Raw genomic sequence first — 26,217 nt, forward strand, 5'->3', positions numbered from 1 at the left:
GCAAACAAAATCGGATGAGAAGTTGTTTATGTTCTTCTTGATTTTTGAGCCCAGAAGACACCACACACATCACACATCACACATGGAAAGCTAATACATTTCTGAATGCATGCTGATTAATAAATAACGTGCCCAAAGTCTAAAATATGGGGGTGGAACATCACAATTATTTACACATTCAAGGTAAGTTAATGCAACATATTTTGTTTGAGCAACATTATTTATACTTAATTGGGGCAGACTATTCCCACAAGCAGGAGAGGCAGCTTAGGCTTTGAGAAGCTCATAATGTAGATGCTTAATTATGGCTTAATGGGAGTTAAAGGGACTATTCCAGTGACAATTACTTTGGTATGTTCACATGACACTGAATTATCTGGATCCTTGCGCTGCCAACGCTGAAAAAAGCCTTACTTTGCTGTGGCACTGATTGTTAATTAATGGTGTTTTGTTCAAAATAACTGATTTGAAAATATAAATAGGACTTACTGTAAACATCAAAATGTTCACTTCAAATGTACTTGTTAGAAGGTTAATTTATTCATTACATTCAGTTTCTTGCGTGATGAGTCTGTGTTGATAAAATGTGTGTTTTTTTTTCTTCTTTTTCTCTGAGTTTCTGTGTTCCAGTTGTTATCAGAAAAAAATCTATATTATAGCAATATATTACAGTATACTAATTGTAGCGTCTCAAATCAAACAATAAACCCCAAGAAGAAGCTCAAATCAACCAAAATATGCATCCAATTAAGTTTATTTATTAACCCGGTCAATGTTACATCTGTAAGTTATAAATGAATGTAAGGACCTGCAGATTCCCTCTGAATGTTGCCATGGTGACAGGAATGCGGGAATAATTTTGTATCATGGTACTGGAGATTTATGACGTCTCTACATAAAGAGAAACCTCACGCTTTAGACGTTGGATAAAATATTTTCCATCAAATGACTGCTTTGGGATTAGAATTAACTCACAAAGCCATTTTCTCTCCCAAGACAAAAGCGAAAACACTAAAAAGACTATGCGGTTTTAATAAACAATCATCTGATTGCAGACTTTGTCCACAAGATAAATTTACTGTACATAATGTTATTGTATTTTGCACGTTCATTTAACTGTTTTATAGCTCGTCTTGTGAACAATATTACCTTTGTAATTGTGTGGCCTAATGTTAAGGCTAAAATGGCTGCATCATTCCCAATCTTTTTCTATAATCAACTCTGACTCAGCATGCGTGCTGATTGGTTGAACACTGGTGCAAAACCAACCCCCCAGTTCTATCAGGTCTAAAGACTGACCTCAACCCGGGAGATGAGAAAAGGGGCTTTTCTCTAACCCACGGAAAAAAAGAACATTCCAGAGAGACACGCCCATGGAAGCTAAGTTTTCTCTCCCAAAAATAAGAATTCTGTGCCCGTTTGTTTTAGACGTGATTAAAACTGCATCGTGCAAACTCAAGCAAAGGACCTTTTTGCAACTTTTCAAGTCAACAACAAAAAACTTGTATCCAGGACAGTCTCTTCAGACTAGCCTCATCTGTGAATCAGTGCAACAGCCCTTTTATCTAATTAACGCCTCAGAGCCAAGAAGAATGCACATTACTGAACCTGATCCAGTGCTTCTTCAGCCTGACGCTGTCGTGTCCGTGCCCTGCCCAGCGGGTGGACCGAGTCTCTCCCAGCCCTGGACACAGAGGCCCATCTCCTCAGGATCACAGCTCCTGCTTTTGGTAATATGAATGGCCTGGCTGATAATATAATCTTAGAATAAACTCTTGACACACAACTAGATAGATCTAGAACAATTATGTCTAGCGTCTCCATCTTTTATCGACTCATTTGCATATTCCATATTCATATTTATCTGTTAAATTGTTTGGTCAATAGATCTTCATAAACCATAATTGGTAAAGTGTCCATTCATTTCCAGAAAAGAGGTCAATGTCATGGTTACATTCTCATAAACCTTTAGATTAATGAGCAAATTATTTTTAATGAATTAATTAATTTAGATATTTGATTATAGTATTGGTAAATACCTAATTAATGGCTGGTGCCCCAAATTACCTCTCTCATAAGTGGGAGGACCTGAATAATATTACTGTACTTGTAAGAAGTAAGAATCCCCTACATAAACATTTGAATGTATTTCTAACTGCAGAGGATCAACGGCAGCACAGGAGCAGCTTCACAGACATCAAGGGGACAAGTTGTGTTGCTCAAATTTCAAGAGCCACTATTCTTGTATCATTGCATTTTCAAAAGCCAACAATATGTATTTCCAATAGTTATTAATGTCTCCATCAAACATAAAAAAGCTAAATTTACAGTTTAGCAAGAGCGTGAGGCTGAGAGAAAGCTACTTCCTAATTAAGTATATTTGCCTCTGTTATTTTTAGGCTGTATTTACCAATCCCCAAGTTCTCCATTAACCAGATTTGGGTTTGCTCACAAACAGGCAATTAGACTTTTGTTTTCCTGAACATTAAACTTGTGAGAAAAGTAACAGTACACACATTTTCAGCACTTTATAAGAAACCTTAACTTTTCTGGTGGAGGGTACACCACCTGCTTGTCTCCAAGGAGAAGTTATTGCTTTGCTTGACATTTTTCACAGTAGGGCAATAAACTTATCTATGTCACATGTATTTAATTACAGGCGTTAAAACTTTAACTGCGAAATAATAGCTTACATATATACATGCTTTTTAAAGTGAGCGGGGTTGCCATTCAACAGATTTGACCTGTAACTTGTTTCCTGCTTGTCTTCATGGATAAAGATAAGTTTAATGTCATACTGTGGAAGAATGGAGACAAGCAGGTGGCAGTCCCTCCGCCAGAAAGTTACATAGTGTACCTCTCAAATATAACCATGGTGCTATTTGTGAAATATCAAATATCACAAATATTTGAATCTGAAAAATGATGGAGTCAACAGTTTAACTGCTGCTGTGAAATGAGCTTTTTGGACAAAGACTGTCAAACTGTCATATTTTATAGAGCTCCAAGAAAGTTGAATTGACATCTGTTTTTGATGAGCAAAATTTCATGCAAATGAATTATTTGGAGTTGGCAAAAATGGCTTTTCAATGTGACAGACCAATCGGCATCAGCAGTGGGCCTAATCCTCTCCTCTCTGTAAATGCAGTCAGTCTGGACGTAGTCGCCGGAAAGCACTCAATTTCAGGCAAAAGGAAGACAGTGGCCTTTCTTGCTGATGAAACCTTTATTGTATATGCCATTTACAAGACCTTAATGAAATGAGCCCCTTGACTACACTTGGAGATCGCTCACATTACTTACTTACTTACATTACTTATCTGTATTCTTAAATGCCACAGTTTTATCCATGTATCTTTCTCAAATTGAAATAAAATAAGCATATCATTTATTGCAATATCGTCATATCATTCAATAACTAATAGCTGTAGAGAGAGAGAGAGAGAGAGAGAGAAAGAGAGAGAGAAAGAAAGAAAAAGAAAGAGAGAGAAAGAGAGAGAAAGAGAAAGAAAGAAAGAGAGAGAGAAAGAAAGAAAAAGAAAGAGAGAGAAAGAAAGAGAAAAAGAGTGAAAGAGAGAGAAAGAGAGAGAAAGAGAGAGGGAGAAGAGAGAGGATGCACCTGAGTGCGTATAGTGTGGAAGTTTGGAATCTATAAAACTGCTCTTCAGGTCACTCCGCCTCTTATTCACGGAGTTACGAGCGTAAAAAGCTGATGAACTCATACATCTCTAGATTTAATAGAAACATAAAACATGAGGCCAGTTGTCTTGACTTAAGTTTCAGGCTTTCAAGCTGTGCAGTTCACAGAGGTTGAGTGCAGGGGAAAATGGGCTGCGAGCACAAAGAGGCTCCACTGACAAACACTGACACAGGAGTCATCAGCAGCATCTGAACAACAGGTTAAATATCCTGCTTTCAAAACTACCTCAGAATTCAGTTCAGTTCTTAATCAATGCACTGATGCTTACAAAGGTGTTGGCAAAATGGCCATATTAGACTGCGTGTTTCTGCAGGTGATAGAGGGCAATTAGAAATCTTTCATAGGGCGCCAAAAGAGAGCACTGGGCGTCAAGTTCAACACACTAAACATAAACATAAACATTTGTGTATATTTCATTGTGGTTTCAAGTGGTCTAGTATTGGTACATATCCTCCTAACTAACATAATTCAGTGTTACTAAAACACCGGTTGCTAGTTAAAATAGTGTCATGAAAACAAATTCATTCCAGAAGTGTTCTAGGCATTTGCTGTGCTCCGGTCCCGTATCAGCCTGTTTCAACATTCAAATGGACTCTGTTGCTCACATTTCTCGCTCAGATAGTGGCTCTCTGTGTGATCCTCCTTGACACAGCAGCAGCGTGCTGAGTTTGCAGTGCTCCCTGAAATAAAGCTGCAGCTGTTTATTCTGCCTGTCTACTGCTGCCTGGTGGTCTTACTGCCAGCATACACCCCACCAACAGCTCTCCCAGTTTGACCAGATGGCCCCCGTTTAGCAAAGCATTGAGTAGCTTCTCCCCTCACTTCCAAACTTATTGCCCACCTAGACCGTCCGAGTCGATTTCCAGTTAATCTTTGCCCGCTCCTTCTGTCAGTTTCCGTGCATTGGTCTGTGGCTGTCCATGCTCTCCCTAACATCCAGCATCCATGGCCCCGCTTGGAAAGGGATTGTTGCCGTAGGTGATGGCGACAGCTGGAGAGGTGATTGATGCGGTGAGAATAGAGCCCGTCAGGCCCTCAAGCTGTAACTCTTGGTGCCAATTATCTTCTTATTCTTGGTCTTTACCGGTTTGTCTGATGCTTCTTTGTTCCCAAAATAAAATCTTACTTTCAGTGTTCAAAGAATTGATCCAAGAATACCCCCTGTAGATGTGGTCACGATGAAAAGAGTTAAATCATCAAGCAAAGGCAATTGATGGTTGAATCAGGACGCAAATTCAACCCTTGAGGTCTGTCAAGCGTGAGATGGTTTACAGTGTATGTGAGGTGACGTGGATTGAAAAAAAGAATATATCTGCAATACTGTTAATGTTCAGTCAAAAGTTTTGGTTCAAAATACCGTAGCATTGTAAGAGCTAAAAAACCCTCTATATTATTTACCTGCAAACAGAGGTCAGTTAGTAAATTTACATAAGTACTGAACTTAGTATTTTTTTTATATGTGTAATATTTCAATACACTACATTTGAAAGATGTAACCTATTTAATTATGTTTGTTAAAAAGTACTTCAATGCTTTAACTTAAGTAATAGTGACTGAGCTTCCTTTACTTGTATTGGAGTAATATTTAACCAGTTTCACACTTTTATTTCAGTAAGGAAATGCAGTACTTTGATCTCCTCGGTTTAGCAAACCACATAGTTATACTGACACAAGAATGACTGTAGACATCCAAAAATCCAATATTTGCAACTTGACATTGATTAAATTCAAATTTTATTAAATACACTGCCTGTGTAACTGTGTATCTCTTTGATTAAAGTACTGTACTAAATTTACAAGTGACTTATTTTGGCCCCAAGAACATATTACTCAAGGGCTGTGTCAGAAGCTTTGCCAAAAACAAATAAGCATTATTACTTACTCCAGCGAGACGGAAAAATAAGAAAATGAATAAACCTTAAAAGTTTTAGTTTAGTTTAGTTTAATATTTATTTGAAGGGACAATATACAGAGACATTAGCAGTAGCTAAGTAGCTAATTTCCATCTGCAGTCCCTGAAAAATATACTTATCAACTAAATGTATTTAACTTGCATCTGAGAATGGGATGAAAATGTAACAGCTCTAGGCTTTGACCAAATGTTGCTCTGCAGAGTTCAGTGAACAGAAAAAAAAGATTAAGAATCTTCTGAAGAACACTGTGGACTCTGGGGCAAATGAGACTGTTGCAAGTCACAACAATACAGCATGTCATTTCCATTCCCTTCCCAGATCCCATTAAGCAACAGATACAGATGGAAAACACACTCCTATCTTTTTAGATTTGAATTCGGGGAGTTTCTAACTTTGTAAACACACTGGCGTCTTATTGTCCTCTCTCTGCCTCTGACCCTCCTCCTCACAGCCATTTTGTCTCAGTTTGTATCTCAACCAAGACAAATGAAGACGAACGATCTCAGACAGCCTTTAGCATGCTATATCTTACAGTGTTATCTGAAGGCCATTAACACAAATGTCAGCCACCAATGATTAATTAGTATGTCTTTCTAATAATCAGTTTAGGCTTGTACTGAGATAAGGCGAAACTCTTCTGTCTACTCACACTGTTTTTCTGCATTTATAATTGAAATTAGATGACATGGTTGCTAGCGCGAATGTCAAGAATTTGATGTGTGGGCAGAGATTGGCTGGCAATCGTGAGGCTTAACATATAACATGTCTGGGAATTAAAATGAAATGCTTGGCACACTGTAATGCTAATAGCTGTTCATCAAAAAAACAGTATATTATTAAAAAGCCAACATCTGTTACGGCACACGACACGATTAAGCTATTTCCACTCTTCCTCATTATTTATGCCATCATCGCACCACATAACCTTCACCTCTGCATGAAAATGAATTTCCTCACCTCTCTTCCTGACCGCACTGTCTCCACACTGGATTAACCCCTCAAAGTCAGTGTGCCGGCGCCGGAAATGTCTACACATCTCTGTGGTGACAGTGCCACCTGTGTCGCATGACTTCATGTGTGTTTCTGCGTCTAATCTGTGGAAACATGTGCCCCTCGGCTGATCCCGGTGTAATCTTTTTTGTGGGTTTTATGTTAAAGACTAAGAATGTCAGTCAAATGATGAATCAGGAAGCATGAAAAGGATAATTCCCTATGGTCGTCCATCATGCGGTTCATACGTTGAACTAGATTGTATTAGAGGTCAAAGATAATTACTTGGCGCCAGTCTCTTAGGCTGGTCCTACACCTGTCCTTTGTTTTTACAATGTGCCTGTGGTGAAACACGTTTGACTGCAATGCAAGCAGCATTTTACCCCTTTGCTTTTCAAATGGTATCTTATATTGGTAGAAGTATTATTACTAATCATTGTCTCAGACTCATTATGATGTAATTTATTTTGACTAGATTTGACTACTTTGATACAATGTAGTGTTGAACTAAAGCTCTTGTGATGTTTTATAATTATCACTGAAGTGACTTTGACGTGGGATGTCTTTCCAAGATGGTAACATGCCCTGTAGTTCAATCTTTCACAGCGGGGCATCCAGTCAGCTGTGCGGTGTCTATAAATTATTTTATGTTCCAAATTAGTTTTTTACAGCAGTAAATCTTTAAAACAGCCTGTAGTAGCCTGTATACTGCCTACAACGTTATGTGTTCTACTGAAAGTAGTAACATTTGTGGTGTCAAGAGAAACACTTCCTTCCCTGCTGTGTCAGTGTAAGGATCTGAAGCGTTTATCTTGTGAAGTCTGCTCATTTGGCCTGTAACGAGCTGTGGAGCTTGTATATTATAGGTCTTGCATGATTTATGGTCTTTTTCATAATTCATCTTTATATAGCGGCATCCATGGTAAACAAACATGCATGACTCCTCAACATGCCAGTCAAGTCTCAAGGCAAAATCACCACATCCAGTCCAGTGCAAAGGTTGTCAAAAATATATACGTAAGATACTAAACCTGGCATTGAAACTAAATCATTTGAAAAGTATGTATACAAACATCTATTACAGGACTAAATTTGACCTTTTTTGAATAGTTTTAGAATGGCCTTGAGTATAAGAACACATGGTGACATTATAGGGAATATATAATGTAAAATCAATGTTTTTTTTTTTTTTTTAGCAGTGTTCTCTCATCATTATCTTACCCAATGTTTTAATTTGATACATGCATGTTTGAGTAATCCTGTATTCTGCAATTGAAGCTTGTGTACTCAGAAATCTTGTTCTGTTTTTACATAACCCCTATTACCACACATAACTCTATTCTTAACTTACTATTCAGAATCTTGATCATACATGTATGGTTCAAAAAGGCTAATTTTTGAACCAACAACAAAAACACAAAAATCTGCTTGATATTGTGAAATGCTACAATAAAAAGGCTTATCAGTTCTGCTGTTTTGAACATGAAGTCAATGGACAGATCAATAATATGATCTATGTACGATTAGTGTAATACTAAATACTTCTATACTAAATAATATTCTTTCCAGAACATCAAAATCGGTATTGGTTGATAATCAAGATTTTTTATAGTATCATTAAAATCGAGTTTGAAATTAGTATTGTCATTAGTCCAAAGTAGAGTTTTGTCTCAACTTGAACATACTGGCACAACTAAAAGACCAGTGTGCAGTGATACACGGACACATTATTCCAGCGCCTGTCCAGGACTTTTAAAGGACTGGGTTGGACAAACAGATGTTCCGTTTTACCATCTCTGCAGGTCGCTGGGCTCGCTCTCTCCTCTCGATAAAATGGATGAGGTTAAGAAATGCAACTCATCCATGTAATAGCCTCTTACAACTTTGAGGACTTGTGAGCAGTAAAAGGAAATATTTATGGAGGGCAAGGAACAGACTTTAATGCTGTCTAGAGACTGCGGCATCCCTGTAGAGCTCATAAATATTCCTGCAAACATGATAATAGCGTTTGATACAAGTTATTTTGGGTTTCTCTCAAACTCACTAGAATACAAACCAAATGTAATCAATTCTAATTCTAAACAATTACCTTTTTTGAGTTCCTTTTGTCCGAACTAAGGTAAAGCTTAATGCAGATCTATATGACTAGAAGGGCTTTTAAACACAGGGCTAATGCATACATGCTCTGGTTTGGCACAGTACCACAAACACTATCTCCTGCAGCAGTCCTTTACCATGTGGTTCACCTAAAATTGATTGCATAAAGTAGTAACATATGGATGAGCACTCAAGTCAAGATTAACACACGTTTAATCTGGTTAAACTAAAGGATTTGAATATTTATGACTTGGCCCTAGTTGCATTCTACTGTGTTTATGGTATTTATTGTATGTACAGTTGGCACTTCAGTGGCGAGACTACATAATAATTCACTATAAATGCAAATACTCAAACCTGACATACGCAACAATGAATGTGAATACTGTACAAACGTTTTCCGAATAGAATAAAAAAGAATCTGAAATGAAATGGCATGTTATAGCACAATAATCCGCTTTTGATCAAACATTTCCCTGGTGCTTCTTCCGACTTTATTTCGAATTTATGTTCTGAAGCGGTAGAAGTTCCACTTGACTACATTTGATTCCGCAGTCTGGAACAGAAAAGCTAGGCTGCGTTATTCTCTGCCTGAAATCAACCCCACTTCTACAGCAGAGCCATGTTTGAACTATGACGATTTTTTACTTTTACTATTTGCCCAACTTAACCTTTTGAAGACACACAAAATGCTGTAAATATGTGTGCAGTTTTAAGTGTTGACCATGGAGCTAACGCTAACGCAGAAGGTAATACACCTGACCTTCAGAAAATCAATCTCCCCTTCCTCAATTGTGTTGAAACAGGCTGCAAATGGACGCGGGGTGTAAGGGCCAGTTGTTGGCTCTTTCACATGCACAGTGCAAATGGTGCCGCCTGCTCACAGCCAGCTCTAGTGCCAGTCTCTCACAGATGAGAACAGAGCCAGAGCGGCCTTGACAGCAGCAGAGCGCCTCTGTCTCTTGCCTGTCACCCTTCAGTGAGGCTCACAGCTCTGGGCAGCTCGCCGACAACACATCCACACACTGACAGTCCAGCAAATACTCTACTACTGTTACACACCCGCACAACATAAAAGCAAGAGACGAGCCCCGCTCTCTCTGCCCCGTATCATCATTAACCACGTTTTGGGGTCGGTATGGATTAGAATAAAGTCTCATCATGTTGTTTTGCACACAATGCCTCTAAATGTACAAGAATATGATACTAAATGGCAAATCCAACCTGTGCACCTACATCCAGAGTTTAACGGGCAGCTCTTTTGGACCTACGATACATTTAGTATTTCCCAAATCCTTTTTAACACCAGAGTTCAAGAGAATATGGAAAAATGGGAGAATAAATAAAGCCTCATTCTTATATTCAAAATAGTTACAATAATAAACAAACAAACAAACAAACAAACAAACAGAAAACAGACATTGTTATTGATCAAAAAAACAATTGTTATTCCTCTATACTTCTACGCTAGTGAATTGCACTAAATATATGATACTAGTGATATAATAGATACATCACAATTATTATTTTGAAGATATGCAATATTAGAAAATGTAGTATATTGTCTATTATAAGAACCAATATAAGATAAAAAGAAGCAGTTTAAGAATAAAAATCTAACACATTTGCAGTATAATCTTTAAAATAAAAAGAAGAATGTGATATTTATGCCCTTTACAGGCACGTTTTGGCAAATTTCTGATGGATTGCAGTACCATGTCTGCATATCGTCATCAAAATAATCCCCCAGAATATTGAGATCCCCACCTCCAGACACATGTTGAAGCCCTCACAGTCAAAGGCTGGTTTGCTTTGCAGTTTTCCTGTCGACTGGGACAACCAACTTACAGTATCTGAGCTGCTGTGTGTTGAGTGTGCGCAGAATACCAAGTGGCGTCTCCATCAGCCTGTGTAATTGTCTGGCCTGCTGAAGTCCCAGTCTTCTTCTGGATACCTTTTGGAGACAGCATTGGTCCCGCGCTTTTGGCCTGGACTACATTCCACTGTGCACGGGGCACTCCGGGGTGTTCGGCTTTTCGCTCGTCCAATTTAAAGTGTCCAATTTCCATAAGAGGTGTCGATGACGAAGTGTGAAACCTTTATTAGAAAGAAAGTTGTACAATACGGAGCGTGTAGTAGAGTGTATAGCAACATGTATGATTCAAAAATATTCACTCTTGCGTTCATTCACTAGGGGCAGTTTACAGTTGCCAATTTTAACACATGCATGTCTTTGAACAGTGGGAGGAAGCTGGAGAACCCGGAGAGAACCCACGGTAACACGGGATGGACATGCAGACTCCGTCCAGAGAAATCATGTGATGTTGGTCTGGCCCGGGATTCTAACCCATGATCTCCTTATTGGGAGGCAAGAGCGCTAACAGCTCTGATGGTCCATATCAGACTGTACCATTAAAGCTGCCACTGTCTACACTGTACTTGTACCATCCAACTGTAGGAATCATGTGCAATACTGTAACATGAATTATCTCTGGTACAATACACTTTAGTCAAGTTGCTATTTATTCTGTCCTTCACTGTACAAAACCATAGGCATAGCCACTTATTGTACATCTCGTGTTGTAGCCTTATATTTTTTGCTTTACCTGCACAGTCTGTGTTGGATTTAAGTCTATTTTTAACAATTAGTTGTGTCGATCTTTTATTGCATACTTTTCACATACTGTTCATGAACTGTGCACTGCAACACTAGAACTGGAAACAGCATTTTGGGACAAATAATTGTTTTTCTTATCTTATCCATAAATCCATTAAAATCCCCCCAAAATAATCAGTTGACCGTCAAAATGTTGCTCGACCAAGACAAGATTGCCTAATTTATCAACTAATCAACAAAAGTAAAAGGGAAAACCCAGTTTGTCACTGAACTTTGCCCTCAGGCGCTTCTTAATTTCACCCACACATTTGCACTGAACGACACAATTATGACACATTGAGCATCTTTGTATCCAGAGTGAGACACAGCTTCGGCACTGAGCAGGGTCCCATCAAGAAACACGTTATGAGACAGGACTCGCATGGTCCCAGGACTCTAGCTGAATGAAGGCCCATGGAACAGTTTGAATCCAAAACATGACAGTGTAAAACTGTTAAGCCCAGTGCTCTGCAGAGCTCTGGTGTTATGGGAGAGAAGTGATGGGAGAAATATGGCAGATGGAGGTTTTCTAAAGGGTTCACCAGTGTTTTTCCTGCATCACAGATACTCAGCAATACTCAAATCAAGTAACATATGTATATGTTATGTTGTGGAGCCTACTTTGCTTTGGTTGAAGTATTTTGACCATATCCAGCAATTGTACATAATATGAAAGGAAAGCTCAAGTCCAGACCAAATACAGCACACTAACCGGAAATGATTATTTTCTATTAGAACAAATTTCATCGAACAATGATAATTACTTCTCGAAAAAATCTAGCAAACAGCCCCACCAACATAACTGAGGCTTGATAATCAATAAAGTTATAGAGTTTGGGAGGACATCTTTTGAAAGAACCTGATAACAACACCAGCAGTAACTTCTTCCTTCTCCGACAAACAAATATTTTAATGAGAGAGATCATATCTGCATATCTGAGCGCAGGACTCAGTGGCTATCACTTCATATGCAGCCTGGTGTGTGGAGGAAATGAATATATGGCTGGCTCCTGGTGGGCTTTAATCCTGTTAATGCACCCAGAGCAAGGGACAGCACCGAGGAGTATGTAACTGGCAGTGATGCACATCTAAAGGAGCTTTACTTTTGAATTGAGGCGGAACTGCTGACTGCACGGACACGGGGCTACGCTTGTTATTGCCATATGAAATTCACTCTCAAGCAATAGTTAGACACTTGGATATAAACTGACATCAAACGATTTTAAAACAGCAGGTCACATGGTCCCAAGTCCCAAGTGTGGATGAATTTAAGTGAGGAAAAGGGATAATTCATGATGTGTGTCACAATCCTGAGCTCCATAAAACGTTTTGAGGATTTTTTTCAGATTAATACAATACTTAGTTTTAAATAGTTAATAACTATGGCAACAGTTTTTATTTTGTTTGTTTCACTTTACTGTACAAGGCTTATGGGCTTAAATATGCACATTTGTCCGCAATTGCTCCTGAATTAAGCTCAGTTTAGTCCGGTTGTAGACTTGTTGGTTGGTTTTGTTTTAGTCCTGTTTTAGTCCTAGTCTAATCTGGGTTTTGTTCCAGGTTTAGTCCTACTTAAAGCAGACGTATTATACACCTCAGAACCAGAATAAAAGGTTTATTGCCATTGCTAATGAACAGAATTCACAAACATAGGAACTTGCTTTGGTGATACGGTGCAGCATAAAACAATGAGCAATGATAAAACAACCTATATAAAATCAAAAAGGAAAACAATTTAAATCTGATAACCGGAGTTAGTATTGTACTATGTCATAAGTAGATTGTTATTTTACATTTTGTGCACTGTAATAATGATCTAAAACGGTTTAATAAAAGAAGCAGGTCCATGGACTTCCTGATCAAAACTGCAGAGCCAATTGCACAGTGGCAAGCAGCGGATTGTCAATTACATGAGAAACTTCGAGGTAAATGAAGTTATATATTTTGTTCTGAATGTTCTGAAAATATTTGAGAGATGTCTTCCGCATTTGAGAGACACGTGACACAAAGTCTTCATCATTTGAGAGACACGTGACACAAATTAGCGGCGGTGGTTGGACCGGTTAAAGCTGGAGCGTTTTTTGACGCCCCCAATGGTTTGAATCCAGACCCTTCCACATTTGAACATAATGTGGGAGGGACTGGCTGCTCAGGTAACAGTATTACAGGACAAACATGCACAAATCCATCAAAATACAACTTCGAGTACACTAATTATGAGGAAATGTAGTTATCAAGGTTAAAAGCTCATTAAAATGTATTTAGCATAATATGGTCATATTATAAATATTTTAAGTCTTTAAGTTTACTTTAAGTCACATTTTGATGTACAATATTGTTTAAACCTTTGCCAAATTCACATGAAAATTCCTGCAACAAAGTTCTGATGATTAAAATCCATGTTATTTATGATGTAGAGCAGAGGTGACCAGTGACCTCTATTTTACACATGAATATGTTGATGACCCCAACATCCTTTTCTTACCTGAGATACTCCTTATGTGGAATTTTTAATTATTTTTTTCTGGTTAATTTAAATGTAACAGAACAGTATTGATGATAAAGAACCAATTAACATGCCATCCCTTCATTAAATTCACACAATCTAGTTTGATACTATTTTCTAAAAACCCTTCGGGACCCCTGAGAATCTTTGGGGACTCAAATTTGAGTCCCAACCACACGGCGCACGTGCGCAATTGCACACTGCTCCAAAGGTCACTGCGCAGCAAAAATCTGCACTGCGCACAAAATAAAAATACAACAGTGTACACAACAGTGTACACATACACTGGGGGTGAGGCTGGTTAAGTGTCTTGCCCAAGGACACAACAGCAGTATTCACCTGAGGCAACCAACCTGTGGGTCAGTGGATATGACCGCTCTACCTGGATGTTAAAGTCAGGAGCAGGATTCAAACTGTCGACTTTTGGATCAGAAGACTAGTTCTTGTTTACTTGTTTACATGCTGTACTAAACAAATTAGTGCTGATCATGAAATAAACTATAACGAAATGCTTCAAAACTTAAATTAAGCTCTGTTTATAACAAACCTATTGAATCAAGCTGACATTATGGTAGCACGTGTGATGTTGCTCACACTGGTCCAAGGGACCGCTCAGGGAGTTTGTGTGTCTGCTCACACACATGAAGAATTAGAGAGAACATTGGTCCAAGGTTGGAAAGGACTGAAGACTAAATTATTTCTGTCCTGATGAGCAGCACATAAGCACTCGCATGTTTCCAACAGTGTAGGTGGCCCACTGAGTGATATCTGCGAGAGTTGTGATGAATCAGACGGCAGCATTGCACTTTTATCCTTGTTAATGAGCTCTGATCAATAATTTACCTCCATATCAGCAGCCCACGAGTGATAACCGAATGTGACAAGGGAGGGTCAGTCAATGAGAATGTGAAGATAATCAACCAGATTGCATACATTGCATTGTCGTATAGTACTCTTTCAAATCCAACACATTTTACGATCAGGCCTCTTGGACAGATCAGGACAGAGAACTATCTTGTTTACCTGTTTTGAGTAATTCTAATGTAAGTCACCTGTGTGTTTAGCTTACAATTGTAAAATTTGCAATAATCACTGTAATAAAATCAGCATGCTTTATCTGCAGCTCGGCTAAAAGATTATGCTTGTTCTAGAAATGTTTAGGGAAAGGCTTTAGTGTGATACCAGTCAAGGAGATAAGAAAAAAAGGCTCTTCCGTGAAAGGTATTGTGTTAGATGTCTCCTGGGCCCCTTTAGCTGGCAAGGATCAAGAGAGTAAAGAGAGAAGTACTAGTAAAGATCATCTTAATAAGTGAAAAGGCAGCGTAAAGTCTCTTACTCCATGCTTTATCTTTTCTGCTGTGGTCCATATAAATCCTCATAATCCTAATAAAAGAATTAATGACACCATCAACAGATTTATTGACACATACCTATCACACACTATAATTATTACTCCTATACTTACAATCTGATTCCCCATCCCTGCTAATTGCTTCCTCGGAGTTAAATGGCCACAGAGTTTGTGTTCAATCATGTGTGTGGTGTTTGACAAAGCAATTGATTGCAAAATTGCGATGTTGTGACAGTTTATTCTGTGTTTGTCGTGCAAAAATCATCAGTCATTTTTAACCATTCCATCATCATTATTTAAATGCTTTAAATTCTCAACAAAATATAATATGGTCTGTAAGAGACTTAAGATGAAATATGGTAACAGAATGATTCACATCTAGTTTCAGAAGCTCCAAACAGCTACATTAATACCTGCTTTTCTCTTTCTTTTTTCTCTTTCCACAGTCTGGCCTTTACCTGATCCATCTTGTATTTATTCAGTTTGCAGTGTTTGGATTTCTGTTTTGATAAAAAAAACTATTTTACAAATTTTATTTTTAGGAACTTTTACCATATTATAATTGTTCCCCACTCAAAGTTGTTTTTAGAGAGGTTCATGCATATTTGAGTAATCTTTATTCCCCTATGGACAAAAGGCCACTGCTCCGTCAGTCCAGGTCTTCATGCCCACTTTTCTTTTATGTTCTTAGACGGCCCCTGGGCTTTATTAGACAAGAGTGAAATGGGAATGAGACCTGGGAATGACATGCCGCAAATAGTCAATAGCCGGATTCAAAATCACGCCGCTGCGCCCTTTCCCACGGTATATGTGCAATCCACTCGACTAATGTCCAAATTACTAAAACATAATGATTCAAAAAAAAAGTTTTTATTAGAACTACAGAGTAGACAAAAGCACAATAGGTGTCCTTTAAATAAAAGTGTTGAAAACATGCATTCTTACTGTGAGTGGGTTCGCCTCTCCATAGATCTGACCTGTAATTCGGTCATCTGTCTCCATTGAGCTAGTGTGATGCCGTATTGTGTAGAACATTCCAGGCAAAGCAACTCATCACCATGGAGACATGCGGGTGGCAAAAAGAACTCTCCACCAGAAAAGTTACATAGCACACCTTTAATTTAAACCGTGCACTTAAAAGTTGAAAAAAAAGTTAGAATCTAGAATCTAGATCTAGAATCTCTAGATCAACGTATTCCCCAGACACTTCTCATAACATCAGAGGAAGGTGTCGGCGTGTCATGTAGCTCAAAACATAAGCCGGGGATGTCAAACTAAACACATGCTTAAGCTTTTCGTGTTGCACGTAGAATAAACAAGCACCTACAACACAGTGTACATCCAACACATACAACAATGTTTTCTCTTTGCTTCACTGAGCTGCAAACACAGAGACACCTTGTAAGCAAACTGTTTAGAGGTGAGTGGGAACGACTGAAACAATGGTTATTATTACTGACTAAGAAGCAGCAAACAGGAGGCGCACTGGTTTATTTTGTATTTCTTCTGTATCATTGTCCACAAGCTGGTAAAAAGTCGAACGGCAAACATATGTTTATTGTTATTTGTGTCTTTTATTTGTACAAAACCAAACTCGCACTCATACAGTACAGCAGATAACAAAACAAGAAAAAGCATCCAAAAAAGCAAAACGACACAGGGCTCAAGCCATATTTAAAAACTAAACAAAAAAATAAAACGGGACAGGAAATCTAACATAAGTACATAAATAAGTAAAGTTACAATCATATTTTTTCCACAGACTGTCATTGTCTGTCTAAAATGCTCGATTTTCTTTTAGTTAAGAAGCAGGGATTCAAGTATATCTGTTCTACAGCTTCAACAAGTTAATCAATTGCTCGCAAATCATTATGCAATATATTATAGTCCAACAGGATTCACTTAAGCTTTATCTTTATCTAGTAGTACTTTATGTAGTAAAATTCTTATATTCACTGGCCTTTCATGTTCTAAACAACTAATCAATTAATTGAAATAATAATAGCTACAGCCCATATTTCTGGTCAAAGGTCAATTTCTGATAAAAAATGTACAGGCAACTGTGTGGGCTGCTTTAACGTCTCTATAAATGCTGTATAAAACACAATATTGTGTATGAATAATATCCTCTCTTATTTTCTATTGTGGAGTTTCAACATAAGGAAACATTATGCAGTAAGACTGTTGTTTCAGTGAAGGATTCTGACAGCGAGGGAGATAAGTCAGCGAGTGTGAAGGCAGGTGCTCCCCTCTGATATGTTTCTTATCTGAGGACTCGTGGGCTTATCCCGAACCATGGCACATCACGCCTGCACGCGCACATATGCACACCCCTCTCAACCACCACACAGCAGCCCACCGCATCCGCCTGTGCTGTGTGTCAAAGCGAGAAGAGGAAGAAGAGGGAGGGAGGGAGAGAGAATCTATTTGTCTGCTTGAAGAAGTTACTGGGGAAGTGTGTTTTGGGAGGCTCATGGTGATCGCAATGGTTATTTTATCCTCTGAGGAAGGTGGAACAAATGAGAAAATTAATTATAGCAAATAGATAAAATGACTTGGGCTCAAAAAGACTGTGAATTTACATTTGAGATGACATATTTACAGTGATGTAAAGTTGGTCTGTTTAATTTAAGATTGAATCAACCGGGGCTGCATCAATCAATTATGACAAGTCGACATAACAAAAAATATTCATATTCTGATCATTTTAATTGTTATCTGGACTATACAGACTCTAAAACACATACAGAATGACTTTTAAAGACATTATTAAATCAAAATGTCAAAAAAGTGTAAACTGTTTCTTACTTTGATCAATAAAACACTTTGTACACTGAAGTATCTTGTCTGGCGTTCCTGTTCATATCCTGGCCTTAGAAAAGTGAATCCAGAGCATAATGGTCTGTTTGTCCATAATGATCTGGTTGTCCCCCCTTGGTCCGGTAGAATGACAGCTGCGCCCCTCTGATTTGCTGTAATGACCAAAAGGCTGCAAAATACAATGAGAATGACTATATATGGCGTGCTTAGTTGATCAGGAAGCCCTCCATGGCGTCAATCTATCTGGCTATCTTTTTGGACTGTATGTTCATGTAATGAGTTAATTTATAATTATAATTAATGTCTCTTTGTGGGATTCATCTTTGTGGGCCTGCCCCGTGGTGCCTTTTCCGATCTGAACAGAGGACCCGGACCATATCTGTCTTGGCTGCTTTTGTGAATAAAACATCTTCTAAAATCACAGAGTAAGCCTCAGCAAGTTTTTCCTCCCTTGAAGCCACCCTCAGAAACATCACCTTCAGTCACCACAACACTTTAAATGTGCAAGAAGCCTTTTGTCACCATCACCTATATTTGGTAGAAATTTAGTTAAAAAGTATACATTTACAATAAAAATCTTATCACTGACAACTTGACTACTAAAATAATAGTGACAGTGTCAATGTCTGTGTCATGTTTTCTTTCTGTTTAATGGCTATTTTCCTCCAGGACAAATCAAGTCATCTTGAATCTCGACATCCCTAAAATCAGCTCTAGAGAATGTTTAGTTTTTTCAGGATTTCATCTCACCTCAAATTTTCACCTAGAAAATTACTGCCCACAACGTTGCAATATAATAAGTGAAAGGTGCCTTTTTGGTCTGTTTATGAAGCATTGGAGGAAGTAGATTTATTAATTTCTGAAAGAACAACTGGTGGGCCGTGAAGACATGTTTGGCTAAATTTGACATAAGGGGCTTGTACAGAAAAAAACCTTGAGGATTAGACAAAAAATATGTGTGACCCTTCAATTACAGAGGACTTAAAGCACAAGTGTTTTATCAATGAAAGGACACTAGTGTTTTACATAAGCAATTTACTGCAGGGCCTGGAGTTCCAAGGTGACAGCCAAGATGTGAGCTTAATTAAGAAATAGCGGGGCACACGAGCCACTGTCTTTGTCACTTTTCCCCTAGAAAGCTTATTTCATGCTCCGCAAAGTCTTAACACCATTAACACACACCAGTTTGTGTTTTTCTCTGTTGCCAAATGTGTCTCACAAAAGTGACTTATTTAAGATTTTAATAAAAACAGCTGTAAAATGACAGGAGGATTAGACAAGAAAGTGTACTGATGTTTTGCCAGGAGGTTATATTTTAGATTTGGTGGGTTGTTGGGTTCACAAAGCCACAGAAGGGCGTAAAATGGGGGAATTATTATTAGTTCAAAGCTTTATAGCACTATGGTATGTGTATTTCCAAATGAGAATTGTATAGCCTATTATTAAGATGAAATAGGCTTGTGGCAAAGAGGCTGGGATATCATGGCAAGTGTATTTGTAGATGTAGAGCACAATTCGTACACAAAGTTATTCAAAGTGATTTACATAACAGGAAAAGACACATTAAAATATACAGACAAACAGCCTTACAGCTGGGACTTTACAGAATAGTTCTCTTTCACTGAGATAATTGTTATTCAGTTTGTCATTTTGACAGCAGGCTGCTCTAACCAAATCTTCTCAAAAATACCTATCGACTTAGGAAGAAGTGATTTACATAGCGCTCGGGTCAGTGATCACCATGGCAACCTGTGGCACAAGGACGGGGATGTTTTCACCGCTGTTGAAACTGTACGCCTCAGGGCATAGCACCGACAAAGGCTGAGTATTACTCTGCGCCCCCGAGACCTCCACTACACTATAGACTTATTCAACGATATCTTCTTCTGCCTCTCCTGCTTTTGTATTCCTTTAAAAAATATCTTACATATTCCTCTCGTAGAACAATCCTGAAGCAGTTGATTTACAGCACACATTTCAAACCTTAGTGATCTACAGAGTCTCTTAGAGAGAGTGCACTGCTAAATGTGCAGAGACAAAGACTAGGTCTTTCAGTTTTCACAAAATACTATATTTCAAAGGGAAATTATTCCCAAACATACTAAAGCTCAAAGCAAAATCCTGAAGTAATTTACTATTAACAATATGTGGAACACATTTGTATAAAATATATTCATTGAAGGTTTTAATTTTATTATTCACAACAAATTGAGAATTATGATATTCTTATTGCATTCTTACAACGAAATACAAAACGCTGATTATGGATACTGCTCCCAAATTGGGTGTTGGCAAACAGCAGCTATACACGAGAGCGCCAGCAAAAACATTTCAGCTCAGATTTAAAGGGAGATGCCAAAATTAGACCGCATTCCATCAATAAGCACAAGTCTGATGCACCAATCTGCATTTATAATTTCCCTTCCTCTGTTCCTCAGACACTCCAGAGCACATTCACACGCAAATGCTACAAATGACATGCAGTGGTTCAGAAACAGCCTCAAATGGCCCTTGTAAATTAATTGCATTGGACAAGCGCAATCACATTTGTTCATTATGGCAACACATCCTAGTTGAATGACTGTAATTCCTTACTGATATTTCTCAACCGTTTAGCAACATATTTGCATTGATATGAATATGACTGTCAACAAATAATTTAATGTTGTTCAATATTTGAAGATATAACGGCATGTTTGCCACTGCCAGGAAGGTCTGGCACCTTCACAACAGTAGTTTCAAGAATACTTTCCAATCTACTTAAAAAACACAATCTTTTATATACAAATCCCAATGTGTTTTTCAAGTATATTTCACATTTGGTTTTCAGTAGTTGAAAAACAAACAAAATTGCAATTTAAAACATGTGTGGACACAAAAATGAAACACTAATGTGTAAAAGGTTTGTATAAGGATGAGTAACAGTTAAAAGTTGTGTGCAGACAGAATTAAGAAAAAGAGAGTGGATAAGGGACTTTTTAAAGTTTCTAATGAGCAAAGAATCAAAACATTCTAAACTGACTGAATGTACATAAAATGGCACAATAATGCACTTGTCAATATGCTTTGCTAATCTAATGTATTTCTGCATCAGTCAATTCTTTAATGGAAACTGTAAATGTCAAGATGAAACTTTGTGAACACATAATGACTTCATTACTGGCCCTTTGCTGGGTTTGATAGGAGAGCAGTTGCCCTGCCTGACAGAGAGGCTTAATGCCCACATGTTGTGACAGGGCATTGGTAACTATGACAATGCCACAATCGTACACACACTTGTAAGACATCACATCAAAGTACTCAGCAAAGTCATCCCAAAATGACTTTACATGGCAGCAAAATGAAAAACAGACAGCTTTTAAAAATACAATATTAGTATTGCAACTACACTGTTCATAGTACATCTGGAAGTAACTGTGGCATTAGTGGTATTTGTGTGAAGTAAACATTAAAGTAAATAGACCAATCCAACCCCAGAGATCATAAATGAACAGTTAAAGAAGCCGTTTTAACAGTATTCTGTGTTCATATGATGTTGATCCAAACTACCCATGTGAACAAGATGAAGAAGAGCTGCCGGTGTCCCAAGTGAGAAAATGCAGGGTCCCAAAAGAGAAAATTCAGTGTGTTTGATGCCTGCGATAAGCCCAGCATCGCACAAGGATCAGCCAAAGCGAGCCAAGCCAAAACAAACAGTAAAGGTTGTTGCGCACTGAAGCCAGGCGTGAAGCAAGACCATGGTCATGAGTATGGGGGAAATACAACAGAAATAAGGATCGAAAAGCTGGATTTGTACCAGTAAAATCCCCCTCACTAAAGAGAGAGCGGGCCTTTGACGATGAGGCTGACTAAAGCTGACTGATGTAACACGAGTCAGTGCTGGGGCCAAACGCATTAATGTTCTGGGGCGGACAAAGAGAGACAGAGAACAGGCCGGTATTTGACCTGTTTGATCAATTGTACTGCTCATTCAGGTGAAATGTGATGGAAATGTTGGAAATATACTGTGAAATATATGCCCTTTAGAGGTGCAATAAGTCACTTTTCATGGTGGTGAGAGCTTGTCTCTATGGGAATGTTTTTGCTTTGCCTGTAACAGAATAGAAGCATTCTAATCTATTAAATGCAAGTTAAATAGATTTTCCAAACTGTGGAACATTCAAGAAAAACCTTGACAAAGCTTCCACCTGTAAAGTTACTAAAGCCACAACTCGACTGGCGCTGATCCCCAGACCTGTTTGCTTTGGCATGGTTCTTTGCATTTCCATGCATTGTGGGGCAGGTGTCTGCTATATTAGCATCAATAAACATCTATTGCTAATGTGTGTAGCCATGTTTAGCTGAGCATGTGGTACGGTGGGTTAAAGGTTACCACAATGTCATTGTGGGTTTAGTTCCAGCCCTCGACCATTTGCCAAATGTCTATAACGCTCTCTCTTCCCATTTCTTGCTATATATGTCCTGCTGAATAAAGGAAGCAAAAAAGGTAATACGGCAGCATTTGGTGAAAAAGGATTATTTCTGCCGCTTTGTTTTCTCGCAGATTCCGTTTTAAAGTGCATAAATGGGCCGGTACGATCACTTAAGCTAAGTGGAGGCAAACCCGTAGAAACAAGTCTGTAGTGTATAGTTCAAATGGGTATTTTAGGTGTTGAATACATGTTCTTACACAAGTAGATATCTTGGTTATAAACTGAAAGTACATCTTAAAATATAGTATATGTTCTGTATCTGGATACTGTAGTTAAAATACACCAACCAAGGGCCTATGGACAACATGTATTACCTTTAAAATGTGTTGCTGAAGTACACTAGAAACTCTTAATTCTCCAAGCAGCAGATTATAATGTCTTATCTTTCTTCAAATCAAAAAGGGCTTATTTAAATTTTATCCAAATGAGTCGACATTTTTCTCTTACTGTCCAAATATGCATGAAAAAAATATCATTAATATTAAATAACAAATATAAAAATGAGACAAATTTGCACGCGAGGAAGATGCATTTATTCAGTCCCATTTTGTGTCGCAGTCAATCCTCATGCAATATCTCTGAAACGCCTTAAAGACAGTCAGAGATTTCACAGAGGAAAACCCTGCAATAATCTAACTCAGACCTCAAGTCTGATACCATGAGCCGCAGAGACAGGGAGAAAACAAAGTGCTGTCTCTTCCTTATGCTTCAGGTGCACAGTTATTCCCTCAGGCAGACAGTGCCTTGCCGACCTCTGTGTTGTCTGCCGCCCTTTCAACGAGTCCTCTGAGTCGCCACCACTCACAGTTTGCTCTGTCTCAAGTACTTTCCAACATTACTATACAATGTATTAGGGGCAGGACAACACAGTTTTTGTTCTCTCTGCTTATACGTTTTGTACGTCTGATCAGCGTTAATGTTCAACACAAATCTCATCTAATATTATCCAGAACAAATTTAAAAATGGATATGTTTGCTGTCATATATTTTTGAAATATGCAACACTGTGCTGATGAGTCAGCACATTAAGTCCCAGCGAGCACAAGTGGCTGCCTCTCTGAGACAATAAAGAGAGCTGATTAGAATTGCGAGGTGCTGGAGGGATAAACAACGCGGTTTGCATGTTTGCCAATGCGGTGAGAGTAATTTCATAACTCCAATTAAAAGAGCTTTGAGTTGTTGACCACCCTTTTGTTTCTGCAGCATGGTTATACAGCATGTCCGTTCTTTTATTATTGATGACCACAGATAAGTTTTATTCGGTCGAGAACAGCAGAGTTGCAGCGATTGTGGTGGCTGTGGCTGCAGTCATTAGCTCTGCAGCATTACGCTCATCATACACAGTCTATGCCAGAGCACAGGAGACAGGAACTGCACAGGCGCTCTGCATGGACCCACTGCAGATGTGATAACACTTACCCCGTACACAACTCAACTAGCTCCGCCACCCATACATAACCTCTGACACAGCGCAACTTCACACTTTCAAAAAAAAAAAAAAAACAGTGCAACAGGGCAACAATAAGTGGTGCTAATTATGAACAAGGTTTAGTAAAGAAGAAACACATCCCATTGCTTTTTAAGTTAAATGATCTAAGAATATAGATTATTAAAGGCAGTTATGAGATAAGTCTACAATAAGAGGGTAAACAGTTTTCTGTGTTCCCATAAAAAGTGGTGCAGAGCAGGTACTCACAATCTCTGGTGCTGACGGAAGGACAATACGCTGTACTGTTTTAATTCAATCTTCAGTGGACACGCTCACAGTGGTCTGGTCTCTGGTGTGGAAACCTGGTGGAAAAGAGAAGACAATATCGAGCCTGTCCTGTTATCAATTGATTATATGGCACAAATCCAACATACAAACAAGTACATTGGTGAAAGGTGATGTTGACTCCAATATTGTCCACACTGTGCCTCCTTGTTAATTTATCTCACTGCAGTAACGCTCTCTGGCAGTAATGCAGCTGCTAAATGACCATGAAAACAGTTGATGGGAGCTGTGGGCTGCATCTGCATAATGCCCTCCCCGGAACAGACAATGGGTCAGTAACAAACAGTGGTTTATGTTCGCAGACAGCAGCGCTGGCAGGTGTGACACGAGCTGCAAATGAAACATGAAGACAAACATGCAAAAGCGCACAGTCAGAGGAGCTATATGGAGATTCATTGTATTAGTTGCATCGCTGTTCATTTTATCCCTGTACACAAGGAGGCAAACATGATTTAATTTGCTGCTGTTGTATAAAAGCTCCTCAGAGAAATGCTGAAGTAGAAATAGTTGGAGAATGGAGAGAAAAATATGTATGTTGTAAATCTCAAACTCAATCTGTGACAAGAGTCAGCAGTTTTGTCTGTGGTGGTTATTGCTTTTGCCTTCTTTTCATTTCGGCATCTTTAAAGTATTAAATATAAAAGATTCAACAGGCATATACTGAAATTACATGATACATCACAGAGCTGGCAATATGATACTTTGCCTTGGCCAGCGTTGTTATTTCATAAAATTGCTAATAAAGGTGCAGACCCCTTCCAGATAACCCACTTACTGTGTCAGCCATTTGTATACTCGTTATAACAAACATTCATAGCATGACCGTCTGACCCAGAATTCAATGTGTTTGTCCTATTTTATGTGTCCTGTTAGAGTAATCATGTGTGGTAATACACCGATTGACCTTAAGGGAACTCCACTAGCCTTGAGCGTCAGGATCACAGTCATCCCTGATCCAATTATGTAAACAAAATGTCCTCCAAATGCACCCTTTTGTATATGCAGTAGCTTCTCAAACTAAACTATGTTGTTAAATATGGCTAGGTCCTTAATCGTTTAGTCAATTGTCCTCTTTTAGATTGGTCAACAAATCAATGTATTAAGATTATAAGGACTTGTATAGGACAAGAGTAAAAGGGAGACTTGGCGTGAATATGTTGAAGATTTGAGATTGACTCATGACTTTGATCTTCCTTTTTGCATAACTGTCTAGACAAAGGCCAGACAAATTTGTTGGTGCAGGTTTTTTTTACCTCAAAAAGGCCTTTGATACTGTGGACAACAGGATTTCAACAAACAGAATCCAGCGCTTTCAATTGTCTGCTAATGCTTTGCTATGGTTTAAAACCATTTTTGTCAATTTGTCCTTTGCTCTGTATCTACCGCTCTGCTTTGCAACAATGAAATTTCCCCATGTGTGGACAATAAAGGATTATCTTATCTTATCTTAAAACGAATCTTGAGGGCAGACAGCAATGCGTTAAGGTCAATGGTCTAGTCTCCACCCTAATGACATGGGGGTGCCACAAGGTTCCATGTTAGGACCACTGTTGTTTGTTATGTACTTACAGGAGATTCCGGACTGCTGCCAGGGTGTCAACTGCCAGTTCTAAACGGATGATACAGTCATCAATGTGTCTGCCAAAAAACTCCACTCTGGCATCAACAATTAACCCAGGTTTTTTCAACATGGCTTGGCTTAAGCAATCTCACTTAATCCTAAATGTTAAGATAACTTTTGCTATTGTCAGGATCTGTTCCAGTTTTTGTCTGTTCCCTGTTCTTCGCTCCCCCTGCCTTAGTTTTTCTGAAAAGTTTGAGCTTTTTCAGAACTGTATAAGACTGTATAAAGTTTAATAAAGGAAGTACAAAAATGTTTAAATCAGAACTTTCAAGGGGAATAATATCTTTATAAAAACATTTATCCATATATATCCA

At 38.5% G+C, this 26,217-nt stretch overlaps 1 protein-coding gene across 3 annotated transcripts in view; it reads right to left on the reverse strand.

Moving 5' to 3' along the window:
* The window catches only part of frmpd3 (FERM and PDZ domain containing 3), a 90,721-nt gene that overhangs the window by 19,277 nt on the left and 45,227 nt on the right, over positions 1-26,217 (reverse strand). Inside the window, exon 2 of one of the 3 annotated variants that reach the window (XM_072438394.1) lies at positions 24,202-24,296. The exons of the other annotated variants lie outside the window; for them this stretch is intronic. The gene's annotated coding sequence lies outside the window, so the exon portion shown is untranslated. The remainder of the gene's footprint in view (positions 1-24,201; positions 24,297-26,217) is intronic. 3 annotated transcript variants of the gene reach the window in all.

Source organism: Eucyclogobius newberryi, unplaced genomic scaffold (genome assembly GCF_026437365.1).
Source record: "Eucyclogobius newberryi isolate DKJ021-1_F unplaced genomic scaffold, fEucNew1.0.hap1 SCAF_11, whole genome shotgun sequence".
Classification (NCBI taxonomy): Eukaryota; Metazoa; Chordata; class Actinopteri; order Gobiiformes; family Gobiidae; genus Eucyclogobius; species Eucyclogobius newberryi.